Source organism: Myotis nattereri (assembly GCF_964212035.1).
Source record: "Myotis nattereri genome assembly, chromosome: 6".
Classification (NCBI taxonomy): Eukaryota; Metazoa; Chordata; class Mammalia; order Chiroptera; family Vespertilionidae; genus Myotis; species Myotis nattereri.
The window spans coordinates 66,206,616-66,232,445 of record NC_138081.1 but is presented as its reverse complement, the minus strand read 5'-3'; the positions used below and the strand labels follow the sequence as shown (position 1 = coordinate 66,232,445).

Genomic DNA, 25,830 nt, shown 5'->3' with positions numbered 1-25,830 from the left:
TTGAATTTTTGCTTATATGTTTCAAAGAGAAAAGATTTCTAAAGAGAAATATAAAATATTTGCAAATAGGACAGTAAAAAAACAAACACTGTTTGTTTGTCCTCATAACTCAAGGCCTATCTGAAAATTCTTCATGTCATGCAGAACAGCTCCTGTATAACTAAGTGCAAATTCTATAGAATTGTGATCATAAACAAGTTTCCTATTTTTAACTTACATTTTTTGACAGCATAATAATATATTTCCCCTTGTTTATTTAACCTTATAGGTAAGTGATAACTTACTCTATTGTGAGAGAGAATGAACTTCCGCCTTCAAAAACAAACCAAACTAGAAATGTCAGTATCAGTACAATTGAGTGCCTTTTGGACCCCTACTACGTACATAGCATCCTGCTACAGGGTACAAAGAAATATGATATTTCTTTGCCTTCGGTGGACTGATAAGTAATTCAGAAAATAAAGTATACAGGAAAAATAAAAATACAAAATGGTTTATGTTCAAGAGTTGTTAAAAGGGAATTATACATTCATTTAACAAATATTTATTGAATGCCCACTATGTGCTAAGCATTCTGCTATTTAAAAAATGAGGGATGCCTGGTCAGCATGGCTCAGTGGTTGAGCATCAACCTATGAACCAGGAGGTCGCAGTTCCATTCTGGTTAGGGCACGGGCCCGGATTGCAGGCTCGATCCCCAGTGTGGGGCATGCAAGAAGCAGCTGATCAATGATTCTCTCTCATCATTGGCGTTTCTATTTCTTTCCATCTCCCTTTCTCTCTGAAATCAATAGAAATATATTTTAAATGAAGGTACTTAAAAAGAGAAATAGTTGGAGGGGGGTAAAAGGGGTGAGTGGGGGACATCTGTAACACTCTCAATAATAAAATATGTTTTTAAAAAGAGAGAGAAATGGTCACTTTATTCTAGGGAAATGAGCCTGGAAAGGTAGGTAGGGAATAGGCTCGATCATGACAACAAGGTAGACTTAAGAACAAAGAGAAGTAGGAATGAATGAAATAGGAGATACACAATAAAAATAAATAAATAAATTACAAAGATTTTTTTGGTTGCCGGTTACAGAAATACCAGCCCAAACAGGACTACTCATGTAACCCCATTCTGGTCCATAAACTATAAGAAGAAAGGAACACTGGGAGAGCGGACATTTGATTTCCATTTCTTTTTTGTGAGACATATCAAAAAAGAAGAAAGTTGAGAATATTTTTTAGGCAGCCAAGCAGTAGGGTCTTCCATAAAAACCTGTTGTTTCACAGTGTACTCTGTGCTTGCATGTGTATGACACTTGCTGTTTTGTGTTTGAATTTGTATTTATCTGTATGTGTTGCTTCTTCTACCATTTAGGAGAATATTTGCATGACTGATCACCAATTTCAAAAATAGGTATTTTATTCTTTTTTTTATTAGCCAAGTCTGCTTAACTTCTTCAGCAAAGATGCTAGAATTTCGGTTTCTCTGAGTAAGCAACATATTGACTAGAAAGGATATTATTTTCATTTGTGTCTAATTACCTTGGCAAGCCTTACCCATGTGAAAGAAAATATAGCAAAAGTAGCTGATGATTCCATGGGGATTTAGGAAAGGTATTATGTTTTATCTTTTTATGGGGCATGATAGTCTCCTGTAAGAATATATTTCCAAGAGATCTCATCAACCTTGACTTAGGAATTCAGCACCAAAATGTAGCACCTGCATATCAAAAATAAAATTAGTAATTACATCGCCGGATGCAATGTTTGGGGAAAAAATAGTCAATTAAAGCAATATGAATTCAACCTGAATCTTGTGCAGGCAGCAGCATCGTGTAATTCTGACTTCACAATGACATGAAATTTTAAATGACAACTGCTAAATCAGGCAGCAGCAAGCCCAGGCCAAGTTTAAATTTAGTAACACTGCTCGTTTACTGAAAATAACCTCTACAACAGAGACTCTGAATTTCAGGTAACCAACTACTTGTTTTTCTGTTCTGTTCAGAGATAACCAGGTGCCCAGAGGCGTCAGCATTGTCTTCCCTTCTCAATGGCATTTCTGGTGTCCACCTAAGGAGTCTCCTTCTCCAGCTTTGAAACATTCGGAAATTAAACAGAGGACACACTTCATATCTTCTTGAAAATTTCCACCATATATGTTCAGAACTTTCTGAATAAGCAGAGGATTTTAAGGTAAGTGATGTTTGGAAGTGACTCACATTCTTATGTAATGCTTAGTTACATCAAAAGTAATATTTAATATATGTTAATAAAATACACAAAAGTGAAAGTTATGAGCTATAAGAAAATAGCTAGCTATGTATAGTTCCATGACAAAAGAGGGAAATAAAATACAAAGTTTAAAAGTTGTTGTATGTCATGTACATGTATATACAAGCAAGGCACAGTGGTGATCTTGGTATCTGATCATTGGTTTTGAACAAATTAGTTATACTATTTTGGTCCTCAAATTTAAATGTGCATAAGAGTCACATGGGGGTAGGGGGAGGCCCTTAACATGCTGACTCCTGGGCACATTTCACAGAGAGATTCACCAGGTCTGGGAGGTAGCCCAGCAATCTGCATTTTTACAGTTACCCACCCCCACATGATCCTGGTGAGGGTGGGTCTGGAGCTTGTGAGAAACAATGAGTTATATTAAATGGGGTTTTATGTTGTTTCTTTCAGTCACAAGAATAAATAAGAAAGGAGTGCTTTTAGCACAGAGGGGCTAAATGAGTGCTTCCTTTATGACCCCTTCAAATTGAATTCTTCCTTTTAAAGGTTCACTCCAATGAGCTCATTCCCAGGTGTCCCCATTTCTCTCTCAGAGTGACAGTCCTGCCACTGCTCTCTTCTTGTTTCTCTGTTCTCTGTAATGTTGTGATTTATGCAGATGTTTATGGCTATTGATCAAATTCCAAGAAATAACTACACGTTGAAAATAATGAGTTCTTGCCAGGGTTGGGTAAGCATTTCTACATTTTTGAGGGGTTTTTTCCTCTGCATATTGAAAACTCAGCCATAGATTTTAAAGAACAGATCTGCTTAATACATAGTTAGCTACTCTTCCTTTGCAGATAAAAACTTATAAATCAGGTGGTATGTTTATAACAGGCTATAGGAACATTTATTGAGTATCACACATTTGGATTTCTGTTTTCTATATCTCATTTAGCACCTCTGTTTTTATTATTTTCAATTTTAAGTTTATGAAATGTTTGCTTTTTTAAATTCCAGTTAAAGAAGTGATTAGTAGGGACATATTCAGATCTTAAATTGTGATGATTCCTTACAACTACAATATGATATTATTTTTATAGTAAAAAGTAAAGTTTTTAATTAAACTCCTTTGATTGAATATCTGGCTTATAGACATTTTCTTCTCTCTCCTTATCAGTCTTGTTCATACTGTGTAGAATTTTTTGTTCATAAAATATCAAAAGGTAAAAGTAAACCCTTAATTAAAAAAAAGTATATTCTTATAGTGCCAGTTAGCTACACATATTAGCTATTCTACAATTTAAAATAAATTAATATAGTCATATGCATAAAATAAGAGAGCACTTTTTCAAGCAATCAAAATTAGAGATTTACATAATTGGGTCAACTATAATAATAAATTTTCACATATATTTGTTGTCAGAGTTGTTCTTAACAGTAAGATTGCCATACCTGATAATAAACCCTAAAATATGTACTACACAATATCATAAAATCCTCAAGTATGTAGTACACAGTGTGTGATTCAATTAAGTTTCCAAATTAGACTTAAATTAGTACAAATCTGTATTATTTCAATTTCAGGAAAAACATAGAAGCTTCTGTTCTGTTCTTTCTTTTTTGCTTTTGCTTTTTTTAGTAATCAGTAGATCATCTTCCATGTCATTAATTAAGAAAGGAAAACAGAAAATGTAGGTGTATTTCAGGCTGGGCCAGCTTTTTCTGGAAACCTGATATTGAGGGGGAAATAGGGTTAAAAGTAAGATGCAGCTTCTGAACAGTAGAGCCATCTGGGACCATTCAGTAGGGAGAAAAGAGATTTAAATATGTAAGAACCTCTAGGGAGTATTAGCGTTATTATGAAACTATAATAATGACATTTGTGAGATAGCCTAAAAGATTAAAATGTGTTTATTATTCTCAATTTAAGAAGCTGGGAAGTAATTAAAATTTATGTACAAAAAGTATAATTATTGACATGGGAAATGCTCATAATATACTGTATATGAAAACAAGTTATAAAACCATATTTAAAATGCTACAGAAGCACAGGAAGAAAAATTGAAGGAATAAACACCAAATTATTATTAATGGTTATGCTCCATTGATGAAACTATGGTTGATTTTTATTAGTGTTAAGAGTTTATAAAACTTTTTCTAAAGTATGTATGATTATTATTTTGTTAATCCTCACTTTGGAGGATTTTTTTCCATTGATTTTAGAGAGAGTGGAAGGGAGGAGGGAGGAGGGAGGGGGGAGGGGGGAGGGGGGAGGGGGAGAGAAGAGAGAGAAACATCAATGTGAGAGAGCCACATCAATTGGTTACCTCCCCAATGTGCCCCAACCATGGTGGGGAACTTGCAACCCAGGTACATGTCTTTGACCAAAATTGTACCTGAGACCCTTTGGGTCTAGAGTCAGTGCTCTAACAACTGAACACACCATCCAGGGTTAAAGTGTGTATTATTAATGTAATTTCAACATATTTTTAAGGGATTAGAAAATATTCAATTATCTGGTTAATTCACTTTTATAGAACTATTATGTAGTTTCACTAACAGTTATTTAAAATAGCCTTAAAGCATACTTTTTATCTTAAAGTATTAAACTGATTTGAATATGAGAGTGATAGCTATTATTAGATCAAACTGGTTTTTAGATGTAATTCTTCATTTGTGGGATATTGCAACAGAATAAATTTCTCAAGTTTTGCTCTTTATTAAGCACTGGTAATTTCAAATTATGATGATTAATTAGAAATAGTCTTCATTTCTTGCATCAGATAATACCAATATGCTTTCAAGAGTTTTCTAACTATAACAGTTTGCTCCATTTGGAGGATGATTTTGTATGTTTGGTTACATTAGTGTTAATATGTCTTTGTTCTTTAAATCTCCAGTGCACATACGGTTAGTCTCACCATTATTACTACCAGCTGCGGTTGGGCTATGAATTTGTTCATTCTGTCTGAATCCAAAGTAATTAGCTCTTTAGTTTAATGACAATATTTGTTAATGGGTTTTTAGGGCCAAATTCTGTTGTTAGAGAGTGGGTGGTGCATTTGAAGACAGAATCTTGGCCCTTATGTTTTAAGCATAAGCTGTGTAATTTGATTTCAAAATGATGGTTTAGGGAGTTTGGAGTAGGAAAACTAACTCTACATTTATTTGAAGTTTCCCAGTTTCAGGAAACAGAAAATGAAAGTGACACTATATGTAACTGAACAACAAAACCACTGAAAGTTCTCTGATACAGCTATCCTGCATGTGTCATTCCCTACATATTTGGAATAAGAAATGAAATGATAATTTTTAAGCAGACATTAGATGAATTATCCTATGTGACAGGGAATAAACATTTGATCATTACATTTTTTTTCCATTGTTAGTGAAATATAACGGAAATATAACTGTGTGAATGTTTAAAGTATACAATGTAATGGTTTGATACACATATACACATACAACAAAATTGTTATCTCAATAAGGCTAGTTAATACATCAATCACCTCATATCATTAAGAGAGTAGATCTTCAATGTTCTCAACACACACACACACACACACACACACACACACACACACTCACACACACGAGTGATCATTATTTTTTTAAAGGACTCCGTGAAGCGGAAAGGATTCTTGCCTGGGAATCGCTGGGGTTCAAGTTCAGACTCAGCTTCCTGACGGCAGCATAACCTTGGGGAAACCTCTTGACCTCTCGCTGGCCTCAGTTTCTTCATCCTAAAATGAGGACTTGGCGCCTGACGGTGACGGTGGGCCTTTCTCGCTCTGACATCACTCTAACTTGCTTTAAAACAGTACTCTGAGGAAGGCATAAGGAACACGCAATGACATGAGCTAACTAAACAAATCATTAAGTTCACTAAAAAGTACTTTGGAAATATTTTGACCTTAAGAACTATCCTTCAATGACTTGTTTCCTTTATCCTGGAGAACAGAACAATTTAGAGAGTTTTAAGTTTTTAAGGAGACCAATTTTGGCAAAACTTGAAAAAAAAAGAAAAGCCACGTAGTAAAAGTTGAGATACGCAACAGTGAATTAGGAGATCGTGAATTCACCATCAATATAGGAAAGAAAGTGGGTACCAAGGGTTGTATGTGCAGCCAAACTTCCTCTCAAGGTATGAAAGCTCGAGGCAAATATTCTGAATGTAGAGGAACTCAGGAAATGATGCGATCATGAGCCCTTCGTGAGGCAACTACTAGGGGACAAACGCCATTAAACCAAGAGGTGACTGTAGAAATCACTACAAAAGGACTAACTGTGAGCATTGGATGTATTTAACTCTAAACAAAATCTAAAATAAAATGCAGATCAGGGTAACAGAATAGAGCATAAAAGTATAATATCCGGGAGCACTAAAGCAGCTAACACAAAGTTGGATACAAAAGAAAGAAGTTGTTGCATATACTAAATTAGCTGATTGCTTTATTCTCAATATCTAGGAATACTGGATATTATTTAAACCTGCTAAATCAAGTCATAAAAATATAAGCATATCTAAGAGTAGAAAACAAAGATTCTAAGAAAGGTCACGTTACTGCCTAACATTAGGTGGCAAAGAATGGGGGGAGAAAGAGGAAAATGTACGCTTATTTTTCTATCACATATAATAAGGAAATAGTACATAATCTAAAGATGTAAAAGTTCAAGGTTATTATACAAAGTTACAAACTTCAAATATGGGTTATTAGATGAACTTACAATTTATAAATTAGAACCAAATTCTAAGCTGAATGCAGCCAAAACAAAGTTATTCGAAAACTTGAAAATGAAAGTGTAGTCAAAGGGGTACTAGGAAATTGCAACCTTAAGAAATTAGGATTTATAGTAGTCCCCCCTGATCTGCAGGTGATATGTTGCAAAGCACCCAGTAGATGCCCAAAGCCACAGATAGTTGCTGGAAGCCAATTCCAGCATGTCATAATTTCAAGAGTTTCATCAAAAGGTTGATGGAACTTGGGGACTCAACAGGGTTGAGTCACACATGTAGTCACCTGTTGGGAATGGCTAAAGGCATTTCCCCAAACCTGAATAGGATACATTAAATTGATTCTTGGCTGCCAGACAGCTAAAGGGCATCTTAATCTACATGTTATTGCTTCCTACTGGCCAAACACCTGAACAGCCATAAGCTAATTCCCCCATTCTGACAATGGACTCTATATGAAACCCTTACCCTTTGAAGTGTATATCTCTGCCTCGCCTCAGGACAATTTGTGTTAATAAAAAGCATGGGGTCCTGGGACAAGGAGACCTGAGACCTTAGAACTTAGATCTTAACTCTTTAAGCTAGGCTCCTCTGACCCCCAATGCCTTTCAAAATTATGCTTCATCTCTGGACTCCTATTTAATCTACGCACAGCCTTCTCCAGATTGCTGAACCCTTCTTGATGCCGGAACAAGAACCCCGGCAGATAGTACTGAACCCTATACATGAAGTTTTTTCCTATACATACATATTTATGATTAAGTTTAATTTATAAATGAGGCAGAGTAAGATATTAACAGCAACAATAATAAAATAGAATAACGATATGCTGTAATAAAAGTTATGTGAATGTGTCCTCTCTCTCTCTCATAACTGACACAGCTACTAGGTGCCTAACTGACTCGTGGTCAGGCAGCAAAAGCAGAGTGGATACACTGGACAAAGAACGACTCACATCTTTGGCAGGACAGAGCGGGGCTGCTCAAAATTTGATCACACTACTTTCGACCTGGCACAATTTAAAACTTATGAATAGTTTTTTTCTTGAATTTTCTGTTTAATATTTTTGGACCAAGGTTGACTGCAGGTAACTGAAGCTGAAGAAAGTGAACCGTGGATAAAGGGGGATTACTGTGGAATGTTAATATCATAAAAGATAAAAATTAGAGCCAAAATGTTTAACTAGGGCAAGAGAAACTTGAGAGTGATTGCTTGATGGGTATAATACGTAACGAAGGTATAGAATCATGAATAAATATCTTTATGAGCAACCACAGGTGTTTGTTGAGCAAATAAACTTGACTTCTAAAAACATCCCAAGAAATACCAATAGTCCATATTTTAGGTGCTGAGCTAGGTTTAAAAACTCATCTTCAGGGTTATAAAGTAAAGCACTTATGTTGAAATTTATTTTCAAAAGAAAGTTTTTCTACTTTAATGATAATTAAAACTACCTATTAACCAAATATTAAGTACTTGATTAATAACAATTTTTTTAAATCAACAAAAAGGAATTATAAGTTCTTTCCCTTTTTGAAGTCCCCCTAGGACTGCTATTATATGCATTAAACGTATTTGATTTGAAGTACAGAGGAATGTTCGGGTTCCTCACCCAACAAGTATTCTACTCAGAATCTGTATTAGATGGTGGGATCTGAATACTTTATCATTTCCCATATCTGTAAGTTTAATGCAGAGCATGCACTGAATAAAACAAACTATTAAAACCTATAATATACATATGTATAAGCATTAACAGTTTTCAGCCTCCCCATAGATAACATTATACCTCTAAGCCAATGAGATATTAAAACTCAGCAACATGTATCACATATGTGTGTATGTAAACTATCTTACTTCATTTTAGAAGTAAAAGTTGCCAAGTAGCTTAAAGATTGTGCGTATCATATGAGCCTATTTATATAAAATTGTAGGCATAGATCTCTGTGCCTATATACTGAGAAAGCTGTCTGGAGAGATGATCAGCAGACTTCTACTTTTTTTCCTCTGAACTTTTACATATTGCAATTAATTAGTGAGTATGGAATTTTTTAAAAACAATAAAGCTACTTAAGTTATTTTAGGAAATAATTCTTTTGAGTTATCCACCGTAATGGGATTAATTAATCACAATCCCTCTCACCTCACTCGAAAACATACTGCATCACATCCCAACATGTATTCCTAACCGCAGGGTATAATTTCAGAGTTTTTGCAGTGAAGAGGTTTCTGCTGAGCAAAAATCCTCGTTCAATTTAGAAACTCAGATTATAATAATTTCCCTATCCTCCTCGCAGCAGGTCTCCTGCCTTTGTTTTGCAGATTCCCAAGTTCAGTAGGAAACAACTAGGTAACTTCAGTTCCCGGTTCACACACCCTTCAAGCTCACACAGGCCCATTACCTCGTGCAAAGCCGATTAGCTTTCCTAGTGAAACGGAATAGAGTTGAATTGCTTTTCCAACATAATGCCTATTTATAATAAATGCAAAGTGGTTCATGATGGCAAACTTTGTAGAGCATGAAAAATGATGAGGGGAGAGAAACCAATGTTTTCTGGCCTAAAATTGTGAAGAAGTAGCATGTATGCCAGCATGTGACACTCCTATTAAAATAAAGGGATAAAAATATTCAGAAATTAAAATTTAATACATTGGCCTTTATGATATATTATTTTGGCAAAAACATTTAAATGAAGCTGTTATACTTTATAGTAGCCATTTCTTCCTAGATAATACAGTTTTCTGACTTACATACATTTTCTCCATTGCCATTTCTTTCCTCTACTACGCCTCCACCATGCGGGCCACAATTTCCTTATTTTGTTTGAGAAAGTTAAGATTGCTCAAATATTTTTGTCTGCTAATATTCAAATGATTGTATCTGTATAAATGCAAGTTAAATGGTGTAAGCCACACATTATTATAATGTAGGTCATTAAGATACTCGTCTTATCCTTTGAATAAGAAAATTCTAGATGGTAGTTTCATCAAGTTGGTTAAAATAGAATAGCTAAGGTGAGAGCCAATATTTTACAACCACAAACTGTTCTATCTTCACCCTCATACTCAAGTAATTCACTTTGCTCTTCCATTAGCCGCCCTTGTTTCACGAGTAAGGCACCAAGGAACCATGCCATGACAACTATGTTTTCCTTGTGCCAAATTGAAAGATTGATTTTTATAATAGAGGGAGTAAATGTCCTGACAAGCCCAAACTAGACTGGCTTGATGTTTGTTTTTTATGCAAAGAATTGTGACTTCAGATGAGAATCAGACCTACACCCAGATATATATAATCCAATGCAAACTTCATTTCTTTATTTATTCAACAAGTATTTGGTTAGTCACTACTTGAACCAGGCTGTTCAAGGACTTGAGATGAATCAGTGAACAAAGCACGGCATTCTTTTGGAACATGCAGGCAATAAATAATAACCACAAATGAGTTATGTAGTATCATAGACTATGATAAGGAACGAAAGAAAGAAAACAGGTTAAAGGTAAAACAAAGAGGGAATGATCTGATAGGATGCAGAGGGTGGGGTCAGGTCTGGTTCTGTTTGTACAAGCTCTTCTGGCAGATGTTTTGCTGTTTTGTTTTGTCTGATGTTCAGCCTGGCTGTCTGAAATCAGAATATATGGGTAGACTTGGAGAATGAGTCATTATTAAATGACTGTTGCGCAGATCTTCTATTTCTACTGATAACTTCCATAAATTGACTTGCAATACTGACCTTAGATTTTCTCCAAATTAAAGCAATCCATTACATGTGTTTACTAACTTTTAGCTTCCGTGTTCTTGGCCTGGCTTTATTACATATGGTCTAATTAGAAACTGCTCTCCAAGCAATGCTGTGGAATTACAAAGAGCTCAAACAATGAAGAATAAAAATTATATTAAAAAATATAAATTTCTTTATGTTTTTCCTTTATGTTTACAATTTATGGAGTAATTTTAAATTATTATAGTTTCACTATTATATATCCTTGAAAGTGATAATAAGCAATGCCAAATTAGTTCAAAAAGACCCAAATGTCCCATCCTATATAATAAAAGCCTAATATACAAATCAACCTAACAGCAGAACGACCTGCGGAACAACCAGTCGCTATGACGTGCACTGACCGCTAGGGGGCAGATGCTCGATGCAGTAGCTTCCCCCAGCCTGCAGGCCCCAGGCCAGCCAAGGGGGGTGCCAGCAGGGGCCCCCCAACTACCCCATCGGTCGCCCCACAGATCGGCCCTGATCACTGGCCAGGCCTAGGGACCCTACCCGTGTACGTATTTCATGCACTGGGCCTCTAGTAAGAATATATTAACTTAAGAATTACCCTGGATTTTCAAAATATGGACCCTTTAGGTAATATTCTTATTTCATTCTAAGAAAAATGAGGACTGAACTCTAAATGTGAATACATATTTTTAAAAATAACCTATAGTAATTTGTAATTTAGTTCATTTTGTGATGCCACTTTGAGAATCATTTCATGTTAATAACCACATATATCCCTAACCTCCAATGATACAGAATCACAGCCTGTTTGAGCTGGAAGTGATCCCAGAAATTCCAGTCCAACTGCCTTTATTTAACAGGCATAAAAACTGAGTCCCAAAGAGGGTAATTTGTGCAGGTTAGATGGTATGTGCAAGTCTAGGAGCCAGTTAGTAGTAAAACTAGGAGAGGAATCCATCCTTTAAACTCCCAATCCATGTTTTCAGTACATCACTCTACCTGAGATTTTCCATTGCTCGTAATTAAAATAATGTTTTGTTTTGTTTTGTTTCAATTGAGAGCTGAACATACTTTTGTATCACACAAAGCAATCTGATTAGTGAGTGTGACTAAGCTCCAAGAATGGATCACTTAATTGATAATTCCTTCAGCGCTACCAGAAATGACTTAAAAGATTAGAATGATCTTTTCAGAATTTTTTTGAAAAAATAAATGAAATTATTTATGAAACCATGACTTACCTATTACTCAGTATATAAAGCAAAAATGAAAGACACTGTATTATTTTTCAATGAACTGTGGAAGGAAAAAAATAATAAATAGTAAAGTGCTGAGTTTAGAAAACAGTTTAAGTAACATCTGGGCCCTGGGTTCCTCAGCATCTTTAGGCAACAGTACAGAGTCATCTGAGAACACTTTGAACTCTCACAAGGCAAAATTATGCAACTCACTGGAAAATAATTTCAGTGGATTTAATAAGGCAGAGAGGCAATATATCCCCCAACACAACGAAAAGTATAAAAGACTATCTGCCAAGCCTTGGGAGGTTTATATGGAAAAAAAAAAATTAAAGCAATAGCAATTAATTTTCTAAGAGAGTTTTTAGTTTAAGCATCATAATACATCTTAAAATATTGTACATTTGGTTCTTGTAAATGGATTCTAAATTTGCCTGAAATGAAGGATAGATCCATAGTTTTATATAATGATAAAAGTGGGGTTTCTCATTGCACGGAATAGAATTTTCATGTGTATTTCCAGGCATATCATTTATTAAACCAATATAATTTACATTTTAAGCACATTAAAAAGTATGGATAACATTAGGTACATGGCTCTAAATGATTGATGAGGATTATTATAGAAAACACCTGTAAATACCCAGGGTCCAGAAGACTTAATGAGTACTTTGTGAACTTAGCAAGGTTTTGATGACTTTGTCTGATAGTGAATGAAGTAAGAACATGAATAACTCACTCAATTTTACTTCTGTTATTGTACATGTGTAAATCCTGTTAGACTAAGAAGCTAAAAACTGGATCTTCTGTTTCAATATCCATAGTACAATTCAATCAAGTCTTCTATAATCAGTGAAGTTAGTTGAAAATTATATTTTAAAACTATATCTTGTTCTTATTAATGTGATGACTAATTATTAGCATTCCAGCATTATGCACTTTGGATTAATGTTTTATTATTTTGTAACAATAACCGAAAAGTAAGACGTTTAAAAAAAATGTAAAGCTAATATTTTCTGATTACAAATTGGGAAAACACTGAAAATAACTCATTTATGCTTATTTTTGATTGATTGAGTTCATTTTGTTGAAGCCCTTAGTGATGTCCTTGGAAATTTCTATCCCCTTTTTCTTCCTCTCCCCCATCCCATGAATATTTATGTGATTTATAAGGCAGCAATTTTTTTTGCATATTCCTTTCCCAAAGGAACTTTTTTTCTCTTCATTTTTAATCACTTCATAGATGAACTGTTCTCTGATAACCAAGGGAATTGATGGGCCAAACTTCCCTTGTATGTAAACCTATGTGGACCAAGAGTGTGTTAGTTTGCCTCTTGGGCTGAGTAAAACTGAACTGACCTTTACCTTCCGTTGCCTTTTTATACATTATGTAAATTGGTAACAATAAAAGTAATGTGATTGGAGGTATGGTTTGACAGACAGTATCATGTAATATGATATCCAAATACTTATAAGCTAGGAATAGTGCCTTGGGGCAATACATTTATTGTGACTATTTGCATTTCACATTGTTGTCTAGAGTTTAGAATTACATAATAAATCACTCACTGTGAAAAGTAGAATTGTCTGTAAAACATTCTACTGACCATTCTAAGGATAACAAAGAAATACTAAAGGTAGTTTCCTCACACAAAGGGCTTTCGATCTATTTCGGGAAGTAAAGCATTGAGGCATAAGAAATAAGATAACAGAAGAGTTAATAATGAATAGAAATCTCTATGTGATAGGATGGCATGGCCATTATAAATTCTCTTTCTATATCACATGTGTAACTCAGTTCAGTGCATGCTTTTCAGTTCAGAAGCTTCAGTTTAAAAAAAGTTCAACAAAAGTTGTATTCATGTTTTGACAACAGAATATATTTCCTAATGCTTTGGGTGCTGGACAAAGGGAAGTGAGGTGTTTAAATCTTAATAGGGATCAGCCCTAGCCCATTTGGCTAAGAAACTAGCCACTAGAGCATTGGCCCTCGGACTGAAGGGTCCTGAGTTCAATTTTGGTTGCAGGCTCGATCCCTGGCCCTGGTTCAGATGCTTGTGAGAGGCAACCAATCCATGTGTCTCTCCCACCTGTGGTTTCTCTCTCTGTCTCTCCCCCTCCCTTCTTCCACTCTATAAATGGGCACTGCTTTCCCCGTTTCTCCATAGCAGGCTGTCTAAATCCCAGCTTATGCCTAACTCATCAGGAAATGACATCTTTTCCTTCAAAACTTTATACTAATTTAGAGGCTTACCAGCCTTCAACCAAATCTTTCTCCTGTCCAAACGAAACAAAATTTTCAGCACTGAGGTTTTGGGTATTGTTTAGTTTTGGAAGAAAAGTATTTCTACCAATGTATACAGTAAATGTTAAGGACATTTGTCACTGAAACTAAAACTGCTTCGTTCTTCAGGTAACAAAATGAAAATATTCTTCTTTATTTTGTTTTGCACCTGGGCATTGAGATCCACCACTATGGGAAGCAAAATATTTTTTAAAATGTATGTAGCGTAACATGTATTAGAATTATACAGGAAGATAACTTGTATATTTAGGCTAATCGTAAACACATTTTAATGTGGGAGAAAAGGAAGTCCATTTTTTCCATGTTTATAGTAGAACCATCCATGACTGGATTTCCTGATCACATACAAGGTAGTACAAAATAGCAACCGAGGTGAACTCTGGAATTGGATTGCCTAAATCCAAATCCCTGTTTCTGCTATTTTTCACCTGTGTGAACTTAGGCACCTTCAACTCACTATCTTAATTTCTTTATATGTAAAATGCAAATGATAATATCACAGACCTCCTAGGGTTATTGTTATTAAAGTGGATGATTCATAAAAGCACTTAGGATGGCTACATAGATGCAGAAGCACTCCACATGGCCTCTCTTGTTTTCTCAAAAATTAAACCTTGTCATGCATTACTTTGAACCCTAAAGGTTCCTTCAATTTCACTGTCTCTATTAACTTAAAAAATGAAAAAACTATTAGTATGTAACTTAATATAATCTACACATATAAAAGCCTAATGTGCAAATTGTCTTCTCAGGAATTTGACTGGGAGACCGGGAGTTTGATTGCTTGTTATGCATGCGCTGACCACCAGGGGATGGCACAGAACAAAGGAATGCCCCGGCCAGCAGCCAGAAGGCCCTGATCGCCAGGCAGGTCTAGCGACCCTACCTGTGCACAAATTTTGTGCACTGGGCCTCTAGTTGTATATAACTATATATTATATACACATAAGCATGTAAGCATTGTGAAAACATTCAAGATTGTTTAATAGAATACTTACATTCTTGGGATAATGGTTCCTTTAAATCTGCAGCTTTGGAACAGGATTTAAATGGCAAGTTAATGGCTTTGTCATCATAACCACATAAAAGGTCTGGCAAGATGTGTAAATTTGGGCATATGGGCATGGTTGGCAAGGCCTTTGAATTGAAATTTAATCCACCCAACAAGTTGTTGCATCTAAACGGTGCCTGGAAATGTTTGCATTTTATTGCACGCTAGTTGGCCCTCCTGCTAAACCACTCATGAATGGAGAATGTAGGCTGTCAGAGTTCAGGGCAGGAGACACTATCCCTCCAGACTATTGAGCAGCTGGAATGAGTCATGCTTAACTGACACTTGACAGCTGTCCATCAGTTTTATCACAAAAAGAACTTAATTGAAGCAGGAGAACAACTGCCTGGGTATCTAAGCTTCTCTCCCACTCTCCACTGCCCTGAGCAGCCATGAAATCTTGTTCCAGCTAAACCATGCAAACTTCTAAATCCAGGAAAGGATTCTTTAGGAACACTGCACTTTCATTTAAAAAAAAAAAAAAAAAAAAGGATGAGCCCTAGCTAGTTTGGCTCAGTGGATAGAGCGTTGGCCTGCACACTGAAGGATCATGGGTTTGATTCGGGTCGAGGGCACATTCCTCAGTTATAGGCTCAATTTCCTCAACCAATCCATGTGTCTCTCTCACTCCCACTTCCTTCCATTCTCTCTAAAGAAAAAGTCAATGGAAAAATATCCTCGGGTGAGGATTAACAAAAGAAAAACAAAAAACAGAAAACAAAGCAAAACAAAAAAACAGGGCGGGGGCGGCAGGGGGGGTGGAGGAGGAGAATTCTGTTCTCTGTTTCTGGACACTCCTGAAAGTTTTCTAGATCAGACTAAAAAGTTGATCAATAACCATTTTGGCTGAATAGACTACATGCCTGGAAAGACTTGCTCATTCTCTAGTTCCCTTTTGTCAACTATGTGTGAGACAAAGGATATGAAATGAGAAGATATAACTGTGTCTACTGTTGTGTGGACATGTTGATGAGTGGAATCTTCCTTTGAGCAAAGATTAAATGTATCATTGGAATGCCTTCTGATCAGTATCAGTGAAGGTCGATTTACTATTGTGGGCCCACAGAGTGTGAAAAAAATTGACAGTCTGTATCATAACTGAAGGTGCATGCATTTATAATATGCTGATTTTATTTGTGCACTGTTGCATTGGGCTTTGCCAGACGTTTTGAAGAGACTGCTGCAAGTTAACAAATCGTTTGGCTGCATGCATGATTTGATTTACTTCAGGGTCTAGCCAGTGCATTCAGCTTTATATGTTATCCTAGCAGAACATTATTTATTAATGTGTTCTTCATGCTTTATTAAGCCTAATGTCAAAACACCTCTGTGGGACCTACTAGGCATGTTTTCTCTTTGTGGTAAGGCCTCCTAAAGAAAATGAAAAATTATTCAGCACTGTTCCAGTTAAAACCCAACAGACATCAGTTCAATTTCTCTTGAACCTGACAGGTGATGTTTCTGAGTCTTTGTGAAAAATATGCATCTGATGCAGTGTGAACTGGAGTTGAAGAAGGCCCTCCTTCAGATGTCAGTAATTAAAGTTCCTTCAAAACAAAGCAAAGCTTCTGTGGCCACACAGGATGGGGCCACCTTTCAGTAGGCCAAGCTGGCAGTTCAGCAGGAGGGGAGAAGCACAGATTCAGTCTCTACGACAGTAGTGAGGAATTACAGACTTCTGCACATATAGTAAATTGAGATGAGTAACAAAAAGAAGTAACAGGACATCTGAATCCCAAGGGGAGTAGGCACAATTCTGAACCATCCTGGGAGTTAGCAATAGGGGCTAGTGGGAAAGGAGACTAAGGAAAACAACCAGTGGGCGTAACAGCCCACAAAAGGCATGCACCTGTCAGGTGAGGACTCTCCTGGCTTTGTGGAGGAGGGATGGGACTCAGCAGGGCCAGACAGGTCATGGTAATGGGGAAATACAAGCAACTGGGGATGTCAGGATGGGTGAGGGCTAGCATCATGGTTGGAGACATCAGACACACTCCTCAGTCACTTGTAAGGAGAAACAGAAGAGAAACCAGCCAGGGTTCAGGATCCCAGGCAAAGAGACTGAAGCTCTCTGTGCTGGGTTTCTTAACAGAAAGCTCCTGGACAGAAACCAAGACATGAGAGAGGCAGGGAGTAATTATTTCAGCTCAGTGTTCTGTGCAAGTGTCTGGGACCCAGCCCTACCACAGAATTGATGAGGTCTTTGGTAAGAAGATGCAACAAGTCAGGCTGGATGGTGCGTCTGCCCTTTCTGCTGGCCGCCAGGTATCCACGTGCCACGATTACCACACAGGTTGGGAGCTTCAGTGATTCCTGCTCTGGGAGCCTGGAGGAAAAGGCCTCACCCATAGCATCTGCAAAAAAGTTTTCTGTCTTACAATTTTGCAGACTTGCTCTCTAAGTTTCATAAAACTTCAAGTCACTGTAGCACACAGCTCAGTATTTAATTATGTAGGTGATTGTTTCTGATGTGTGGGTAAATAGTAATTATTGAGCTCCCATCATGTGCAAGACACAACTGGGAATAAAAACATCTGGGTAACTAATCTTTCAGGAAACTTACAGCAGGATGAGGAAATACATCTGTACAAATGTAAAGACATTACAAGGCAAAAGCATTTTCAAGGGCATGAAAGATAAGGAGAAACTGAGGAAGAATCACAATTTGAAGGAGACGAAGGCGGCATGGGAACTCAATGCAATGTGAGCTCCTGGACCAGAGAAAGGACATTCCTGGAGAAACTGGTGAAATCCAAATAAACTCTAACGTTAGGTTATAAGTATTGTACCAATGTTAATTCTTTCACTTTGATAATTGTACCATTGGTCATGTGAGATTAACTTTAGGAGAAATTGATTAAAGGGTATAATGGGAACACTCTGCAAATTTGCTATAAGTTTAAATTCATTTCAAGTTAAAAGTTAGAAAGTGATAAATCCTATAGGGAAGGTGCAGATGAATATATTTACATGTCCTGGAAAAGAAAACACTTCTAGTTGATGAGATAAGGTAAAGCTTCATAAAGGGGCAGCTGACATCCAAGAATGAGATAAGGGACATTTCCAGGGAGAGAAAACAAGGTGAGTAAAAGCATTAAAAGAGGAAAAGGGAGGATACTCCTGGGAAAAAAAACAGTATAAGTAAAATAAAGAGCATGAAAGCCCATGAGGAAGGACTTGGGATTTAGTTTACAGACAAAAAGGCAGGAAGTTGTACGGCACATGGAAGAAGAATAGTAAGCCATTTGATTTGCCTGAGTTCACCACACGTGAACTGAAGCTGTGAATGGGAGACAACGATGGGTTAGGAGGTCATAGAGATAAAATTGTGAGGCAAGGGTTTGACCGACCTCTCATATGCACAAGATAGACCAGGACATGTTTCATCTTGTTTTCCAGGAGACTACAAGTACTTTAAAACTGCAATCCTGTCTGATATTGAGATATCTGGGGACAGGTATACAGAGAAAATATCCCACATTGGAATGCTCTGAAGAAAAGAGAGGAAACTGCAGAAAAGCTTGAAATCTGCAGGTTAGAGAATAAATACCTCAGAGAAAGGCTAAAAGGACAGACATATTAACCAGCACAAAGGCTCTACTGACCTATTGCCATGAGCAAGATAAGGGTGTTGAATACACAAAGCAATATATTTAGAGTTAGCTGCTTTTGTTTCAGTGTTTGGCTAAAGATAAAATCAAGAGAGATTTATTTAACTGAACTACAAAATTAATATGTCTAAATTAATTAGAAGAGTATTTAAAGGTGAAATAATATTGGAACTTCTCTATGTGTAAAAGCACTTATGATCCAATTAATGTACTTCTTAATAGGAAATAATAAACTGCCACCGCCATTTTGTTTTTCCCACCAGGACTTACAGAATATGAATGTCAGTGGCATGATTTTTAGGATTCAAAAGAAGGAATGGTAAATTACAGGGTGCTCATTACTCTAGAGCAGGAAGTGAGAAAAGAGCAATAAGACACCAACATCCCCATGCATCTCTGTGTATCCTAACCCCGTGGCAGGAGCTTCCTCTCAGGAAAACGTATCAGGCATTTGGAATATCCACCACGACCATTTCTTTATATTTGCAGCAGTCCAAGCTTACGCTCTGTGGAAGAAGCGCTGTGTCTCCTGGAGGGGAGCGTCCTACTAACTCCACATCTAACTCCATCTATCTCCCCATCTGATTCCTACTAACTCCTACCACTACGGGTTGATACCCACCAAGGAGCCTGGTTATAAGCAAACAGCTTACCTGTTAGCAAACCCCTCTGATCTGGGATTAGTAAGAGCAGTTACAAACCACAGCCATGCCTGAAATATCACACTCTGGTTGCCAGTTCTCATGAAATCACTCCAAAGTGTGACAACATGTCTTTCTATCATATTTCCCTTGAGGCTGCACAACAATGTGCAACACATAACATGTGCAAATGTCCACTTGAAGGTGTGTTTTTTCATTCATTATGTTTTAGCCACTAGCCATCACCTTGCATGATCTTTCAACAATTCCAAAGCCTGTGAACATCCAGTCTATTTTGAATTCTATTCGGTTTTTCTCGCTTAGTCTGTTATGCCAAGTGTTGCTCTGTACCACTATTGTGTCATAAATGGAAACAATTTTCCGTCCTTTTGTGTAATCCAGGAATGAAAGCTGGTTACTAACACATTTTCTCCTGATATATATAAAGTGAAATACTTGTCTTAATAAAAGACATCTTTATTTTAATAGACTATGGCACAATATTAGGAAATATATTCATGAGACTCAAAAAATTCCTCAAGTTAATAGAAAGGAATATTTGCATAGGCATCATATAAAATGCTTTTATAATTGTATCTTCAATTTTATTATTGTCAAAGGACTTCTAGAATGAGTCTTAAGAACCACTGGCATCCTGGACACCAAATTTGCAGGTAGTATGAATAACTCATACAATGGAAGCTAGACCCAGGAAGACCTCTGCTGGCTACAACACTGGGCCAAATCTGGGAGAAAAAAGTAAAATGTGAATAACTGTAAAGTCCTATCCTCCAGTCTAAAAAAATTGTATTGAACATAATTTGAAAGAAGCACACATGAACAATTCTAGGCCTTCATTTAATTACTAGCTCAGTATAAGGTAGAGATGTGATGTAATTGCCCAAAAAAGTTAATAAGACCTTAGACCCGATTCATAGTAACAGCATGTCCTGAGCAGAGAATGATGGTTTTTCTTACTCTTGGTTGAGCACACCCACAACCCAGCCAGCAATGAATGTCACATTATGTTTTGAGAGCTGCACTCTAACTGGAACATAGGCCATATCATGGCTTATTGCAAGTGCTACGGGTCTCTACCTGAATGTAGTTGGTCTAAGTGATTTTGGTGCCTGGTCTCTCTGAAGGGCCACAATTCTTGGTATCTCCTAAACCTAGATCTCAATTCCACAGTAGTTGCCCAGACCTTAACGGAGTATAATACATGTTCTTAAAAACACATCAGAGGGCCCATTTGCTTTCTGGAAATGTAATGAAATATCAGTTTAACTTTTGCAGTAAACAAAGCACTCCTAATAAGTTCTTGTCCTATTAGTTTGTGTTCACAGTGCCACCGCCTAAGCTGGAGAAGTGCTAATTGTTTTCTTGTCCATCATTTTCTGAGAAACCAGAGCAGCTGCTACAATGGCTAAAATAAGCGAAAATCCTTTCAGACATGAATTGTGATCTCAGATTTTTAAATGCATTTTTGGTTGTTCATTTAATTGAGGTCCAAGACTACAACAGGCTTTTGCCTTCCAATTACGCAATGGGAACATGGACTGTACCTGGAGGGACACACCGAAGAATGGAGCTACAAAATCACTTTTGCTCCCATGAAACTGTCATTTCCTAATTTCAGTTTGTAATTACTACTAGTAATGAATATTTTACCTAAGCATTTTAGCAACCTTTCCATTCTATTCCACCTGGTCCATCCACAGCACAATATTTACATTTTTACGTCACTTTTTCCACCTTGTTCTTTGACAGGAAAATTAGAGACCATGAGCAGCCTGGGCATGATGTCAAAATTGTATTAGAATAATAGGTTTCATGGACTTTAAAGATATATTGAAAGTTCCCTCTATGTTATTACTTGAGAATTACCTTGAAATGAGAAAATAACTTGAACTTTATGCCGCTGCTCACCAACACACATTCATTTTTCTTCTCCATCCTTTCCTGTCTCATTGTCCCCTTTGCTTCCTTTTTTCCCATCAATAAGTAGTTGAAGTTATATTCATCTATTGACATTTCTAATTTGCATGCCAATTTCTACTATAACAGATTTCAAAATAAAAATTGGAACAGGGACAAGCAATTTTCATCTTCTGCTTAACAACATTCTTTTCACTAAAACGAGTATCCAGAATTTGAATACCAAATTGTTTATTCTAGGACTACTTAGCGAGTTGGCAAAAAGAAAGACAATACTCAATAGGAAAGCTGAGTGAATGCAGGAAGGGAAAATATGGGAAAAGAGAGCTTAAAAGAGGAGAAAATTGGGTCAGAAAAAAAAATCTTGGAAATTATGCATAGGGAAGGTGTTTTTTTAAAAGATTGTTATGAGATATGATAGGCTTCTTTTTGTAACAAAAAAACAAACTAGGAATACATATTTTTAAAAGAGTTAAATATATAATTAATGATTCTCAAAACAAAAACAGTGCCCAAATTTAACATGTGCTTAATAAAACTTGGCTTAATTGAATTGAATTGTCTGTAGAGGGTGTATTGTCTCATTGAAAATACAGAATGTGGGAAAGAGCATTATACACATTTCAGTTTAGCAATAATGAAGTTATTCTGAAAATCTGTACAGCCCATATGACTCCCTTACCCACAATTCCAACTAACTGTAACTGGGTAAAATCTGCCATTTATATTCCAGTAATTGTTGTGATTGCTTGTGGATTTTTAAATATTTTTTATTGATTTCAGAGAAAGATGGGGAGAAGGAGGTAGAAATGTCAATGATGAGAGAGAATCATGAATAGCTGCCTCCTGCATATCCCCTACTGGGTATCAAGCCTGGAACCACCCTCCCTCCTACCCTCCACCGCATGTACCCTGGCTGGAAATTGAACTGTGACCTCCTGGTTCATGGGTTGATGTTCAACAACTGAGCCACACTGGCCAGACTGCTTGTGGATTTTAACCCTATCTTCCCTGTTTGCCTTTAGTTAAGATCCATCGCATTTATTGTTCAGGAAAATTCTTTGGGCTTATAGTATAGCTCTGTAACCACCATATTTGAGAACTGAACATTTAATCCAAGGCAATCTCTGATCTTTAAAAACTAAGAAAATTAATAGTATCTTTTTGATAAAAATTTATAATTTATAAAGTACTTTAATAAAATCATATAAAGTAGTTAAAACAGGCATTATTATCCCCTTTGCAAAATTGAAAACACTAAAACTCAGAGAAGTTAAAAAAAAATCAACTGGTGGCAGAGGCACATGAAAAGATGTTCAACATAAATAATCATCAGAGACATTCAAATCAAAACCATGAGATATTACCTCACATCTGTCAGAATGGCTATTTTCAAAAAGATAAAAAATAACAAGTATTGACGAGAATGTGGGGGAAAGGGAACCCTCAAACATTGTTGGTGGGAATGTAAAATGGTGTAGCCACTATGGAAAATAGTACAGAGTTTCCTCAAAAAATTAAAATTAGAACTACCAAATAATCCAGCAATTCTGCTTCTGGGTATTTATCCAAAGAAAATGAAAATACTAATTTGAAGAGAGAATCTGTACTCCCATGTTCCTTGCAGCATTATTTACAACTAGAGGCCCGATGCACAAAGATTCATGCAAGAATGGGCCTTCCCTCCTCTGGCTGCCAGCACTGCATTCACTATGGCCCGGAGCCACCTTTCCCCCTTCCTATGCTGCCTAGAGGCCAGAGTGGCTGGGGCAGTGCTTAATGCCTGCGTTGTTGCCAGGGCAACAACGCGGGCATCCCACCCCGCCCCTGGCCACTCACCGCCTGTGTATGCAAATTAACCCGCTGAACTCCCTTGAGCAGAAGTTGAAGAGGTCTTCCAGACTATCCCTGTTTGGGCACCAGATGTGTAAAATGTGTTTGATTTCCCCCCACGTCCCGTGTGGTTCAGGGTTCAGGATTTGGAAGAGTGGCCGCACACAAATGAAAGAGACAAGACAAGAAACAATAATTTGGAAATTGGGGGGCCAGACGAGAGCCCATCCCAAGAGGATGGACTCCGCTTGTGCTCAGGCCTTGCCACCCTTTTATTGAGTTTGGGATACACCCATAGCCCTTAGGCAGGCACGTTCCAGTAACAGACTATCAGTAAGGATTTACATGACTATCTGGTGGGGAAGTTGCTTCAGCTACCATTGTCTCCACTAAACAGTGGGTGCATAGCCCTGACCTTTGCCAGGGCTTCAAGGGTCACCAGCCTTCCGGGTTCCTTGTCCACATCTCTCTGCTAGTGAAGACAATAGGCAGCTTCCCACACTCGGTCTTTTTGATGATCACAAAGATTGAATGATGCCATTGGCATTTAGTGCTGAGGAAGAAGGGAGGGTAATTGTCTAGGAGTGAGACTAGTGCCCATAGTGAAGAGATCTCATATGGGCAATGCCCCTGTTGTGAAGCACTTTGGGAGATACTTACCAATAGTGGGCTATTAATACTTTTAAAACTTATCACTCAATAACTTAAAATTCATCACTGTCATAATTTATCAAGGAGTTGGCCAAGAACCTGACCATCTGGCAGCTCTCAAAACCCTCCTGCAAACACATACAGAATGTGGGGGTTTCCCTCAGTTTTCAGAAAGAACAAGTCATCAGTGCCTCAACAGTGCAGTTTTGAGTTGGTCGGGATTTTCAGTTGCTGCTATTCTGTTATACATTACTAGTAGTTTTCATTTATCATTATCGGTTTCATTTATTATGGGCTATTTAGTTAACCCTGAAGTGTTCGTGACCCCCACTTCTATGAACAGTATTTTGGGACCATAAATTACATTAACAATACCTTCAGGAAGGCTGTATATTGTGGTTCAAAAATGGATTATTCCTGCAACTATTGCTAGAGTAAACATATGCACAACTCCCTTTCAGAAATTACCTAATACAGTATCAATCTTATATCGTACAGCATAGTGTAGTACAAAATAGCATATATACTGTAGCATAACATATAGGATAATATACTAGTAAAGTATATTGACAACATATTATAATAGCAATATAGAATAGTATACTATAGTATAGTAATAATATCACATTCCATGGTATGGTATAATATTATCACCATGTTTTCCCCATTGGAAAGTGAAACAGGTGATACAGATAAATGGTGGGCTTTCTTTTTCCTACCAAAAGGGTGGCCTATCAAAGTCAGAAAAAAAAAATTATTCATATATATATATATATATATATATATATATATATAGAGAGAGAGAGAGAGAGAGAGAGAGAGAGAGAGACTCTGAGTTACAGTGCAGCAGTCTAACCTGAACAGATCTCAGGGTTTGGTCTTCCTACTCTGAATGCTTGACATACAGCAGGGGCAGGAGTCATCTTCGCCATTACTGTCCTTAGGGGGCCCACTGGGCTGCTCTAATGCAGTTCTTTGTGCTGGTGTATTTCCAATGAAGTGTTCTAGACCCTGTAGCAGAGATCTTACTATTTTTGTTTTAATATCAACTGGTAGCTTTTGTCTACAAGAAAAAAACGTTTCATCCACAATATTTATCACCTTGTCTCTGGTTTCCTTGTTGAAAACTACCTGACTACTTTTTAAAAACACTTTTTATTGCCCTGGCCAGTGTAGCTCAGTTGGTTGAACTTCTTTCCATACATCAAAAGGTCGCCGGTTTGATTCCTTATCAGGGCACAGGCCCAGGTTTGGGGTTCGGTCCCTGGTCGGGGCACATGTGGGTACGATGTTTCTCTTTCACATCAATGTTTTTCTCTCCCCTTCTCCTTCCTCTCTCTCTAAAATCAATAAGGACACTTTTTATTAATAAAATATTAGGAAAGAAACAATAATAATAAATTGCAAAATTATAAAAGGAAAGCTTGTACAGCTAAATTTTAATGCACTCTAAGGGACAAAGACATAAAGCCACCAGTGCTGGGTAAGAAAAATGTGTGGCAATGGAAGGCTGCAATGTGATTTACTCGGCTGGCTACTATATAAGAGAATAAATTCTATAATCTTGCCAAAACCTGAGGGAAATGTGAATTAAATAGCAATAAATAACCTTATTGGGAAGAGCTGAATGTGATATACTGTTTCCTCCATCCTTTATACAGAAAAATTTCCCATTGATTACAGCATCAGACCCAAAGTGGGCTGAAGACGAGGTAATTTTTAATGCACTTAGTGTCCCATCTGCTCCTCTGCTACAGCCTCTTACACTATGAATGGGAAGGTCAGGCTGAACTATGTATGCAGCTCCCACCTCTGCAGCCTCTTTTGGGATTAAATAAACTTCACAGCTAGTTTTCTCTATGCCTTTTCATTAATA

General features: G+C 37.0%; 1 protein-coding gene across 3 annotated transcripts in view; it reads left to right on the top strand.

The window, feature by feature from the left end:
• HS3ST5 (heparan sulfate-glucosamine 3-sulfotransferase 5) overlaps positions 1 to 25,830 on the top strand; it is a 242,778-nt gene that overhangs the window by 86,624 nt on the left and 130,324 nt on the right. For all 3 annotated transcript variants that reach the window (XM_081094808.1, XM_081094807.1, XM_081094809.1), the window contains exon 2: positions 2,000 to 2,187. The gene's annotated coding sequence lies outside the window, so the exon portion shown is untranslated. The remainder of the gene's footprint in view (positions 1 to 1,999; positions 2,188 to 25,830) is intronic.